This window comes from Cebus imitator, unplaced genomic scaffold (genome assembly GCF_001604975.1).
Source record: "Cebus imitator isolate Cc_AM_T3 unplaced genomic scaffold, Cebus_imitator-1.0 Scaffold29, whole genome shotgun sequence".
Classification (NCBI taxonomy): Eukaryota; Metazoa; Chordata; class Mammalia; order Primates; family Cebidae; genus Cebus; species Cebus imitator.
Window position 1 is genome coordinate 11,533,475 of NW_016107344.1, and position 2,453 is coordinate 11,535,927.

The 2,453-nt window shown below is 42.1% G+C and overlaps 1 pseudogene; it reads left to right on the forward strand.

Annotated features, from left to right (window-relative positions):
- The first annotated feature begins 964 nt into the window (after nt 1-964).
- Nucleotides 965-1,762, forward strand: LOC108300704 (annotated as a pseudogene).
- Nucleotides 1,763-2,453: the final 691 nt, after the last annotated feature.

A 2,453-nucleotide genomic window follows, 5' to 3' on the forward strand; every position in this document is an offset into this window, starting at 1 on the left:
CAGAAACTAGGATTGTGACCCCTGCTTTTTTCTGCCTTCCATCTGCTTGGTAAATTTTCCTCAATTCCTTTATTTTGAGCCTGTGTGTGTCTTTGCACGTGGGATGGGTCGCTCAAAGACAGCATGCTGGCAGCTTGGATTTTATGCCAGCTTGCCATTCTGTGTCTTTTAACTGGGGGATTTAAGCCATTTATATTTAAAGTTAGTATTGTTATATATGGCATATACCCAAAGGAATATAAATCATTCTATTATAAAGATATATGCACACATATGTTCATTGCAGCACTATTCACAATAGCAAAGACACATTCCACGTCTTTGCTATTGTGAATAGTGGAACCCAAATGTTGCATCTCTACAAAAAATACAAAAATTACCTGGGCACGGTGCCTCATGCCTGTGGTTCCAGCTACTCAGGAGACTGAGGTGGGAGGATTGCTTGGGCCAAATGCCCACCAATGATAGACTGGATAAAGAAAATGTGATAGATATGCACCACAGAATACTATGTAGCCATCAAAGGAACGAGATCATGTCCATTGCAGGGACATGGATGGAGCTGGAAGCCATTATACTCAGCAAACTAATGCAGAAACAGAAAACTAAATACCATGTGTTCTCACTTATAAGTGGGAGCTGAACAATGAGAACACATGAACACATGGGAGGGAATAATACACACCGAGGCCTGTTGGGGAGAGAGGGAGGAGACGGAGCATCAGGAACAATAGCTAATAGATGTGGGGCTTAATACCTGGATGATGGGTTGATCCAAGTAGCAAACTGCCATGGCACATGTTTACCTACGTAGCAAACATGCACATCCTGCACATATACCTGAAACTTAAAAGTTGAAGAAGAGTCACAGAAAGGAGTTTGTGGTGCCAGAGAAAAATAGCTAGAGCAGTGCAGTATCGGCCAGGTTCTGAGGTGTTCCACCAAACTCGATAATCAGATCAAAATGTGGAACAGTGGATTTGAAAGCTATGGAAACTCCTTGTATTGGGGATCCAGCAGCTATATGCCGTTCCCGGGGACCTTTGGATTGCTGACATCTCAGGTATCAAGCCCAGCACATTGTACCCTGTACTATAGCTCAGCTGTTTCAGCCACTCTGACTGATGAAGTGTTTAAAATTGGGAATGTTGAGATTTCACAGGTCACTGTAGACGGGATCATCAGACATGCAGAGAAGGCTCCGACCAATATTGTTTACAAAATAGATGACATGACAGCTGCACCCATGGATGTTCACCAGGGGGTTGACACAGATGACGCCAGCAATGAAAACACTGTCATTCCTCCAGAAAAATGTCACTGTGGCAGGCTATTTGAGATCTTTTTAGGACAAAAAGAGCCTGGTACCCTTTTAAATTATGCCCCTGGAGGATATGAATGAGTTCTCCACACATATTCTGGAAGTGATTGATGTACACATGATTGATGTACACGATAACAAGCTAACAGGCAGCCTTCAGCAGGGAGAACATCTATCAGCAATCCAGGAATGAGAGAAGCAGGGAACTTTCATGGGAATAGCTTCATGCCAGCAAAAGGCCTCACTGTGGCCCCAAATCAGGTGTTGAATTTGATTAAGGGTTGCCGAAGACCTGAAGAATTGAACTTTCAGGATCTCAAGAACCAGCTCGAACACATGTCTGTATCCTCAATCAAGCAAGCTGTGGATTTTCTCAGCAATGAGGGGCGCATCTCTTCTACTGTGAATGATTATCATTTTAAATCCACAGATGCAGAATAACTGAATCTAATTGGGTACCTGAGATGTTTTACAGCTGGACCTCTTTTCAGACTCTATTGTCGTCAGCTGTGCATATGGTTGGCCAGGTGGCTTCTAAGAAGTGGGCCTCATCTATAAAAGGTGTCCACTGTCATCCATTTGAAACTTACTGCTCTTCTGTTTTATTTTGTTTTGATTGAAGCTCAGGGGAAGATCGGCAATTGACAGGGATGAAATCCAGGCTAGAATTTCTTGAAGAAGTTACAAATAAGCTTGTTACAACATGAAATTAGATGGAATTGGAAGGACGCTACCAGGTGAGTACTTAAATAATGCTCAGGTACTTAAATAATGAGAGTACTTAAATGATGCTTAAATAATTTTTCTTCTTAAAATGTTTCCTGCTGAGAGAAGATTAGCAGGACTAGGGCCTGTGGGCCAAGCGCTAGCAGAGAAACCCACTGTCCTCGGCCTATTTTAGTTTCCCACCTTGGTTATGTTGCGTTACTTTTAGAATTGCACTTCCCTTCACCTGCCTGTCAAGACTGCTGCTTGTCATGACGATGTGTTTCTGTGAACATGAGGTTTCAGGGTGGTGCCTCCAGAAGCAGAGGAAAGCAAGAAGTTTTACTGCATTTTGTACAAAATAAGTACATTCATATGTTTAATAAAACAGTTCTATTGTAAACAAAAAAAAAAGAACAAACAAAAA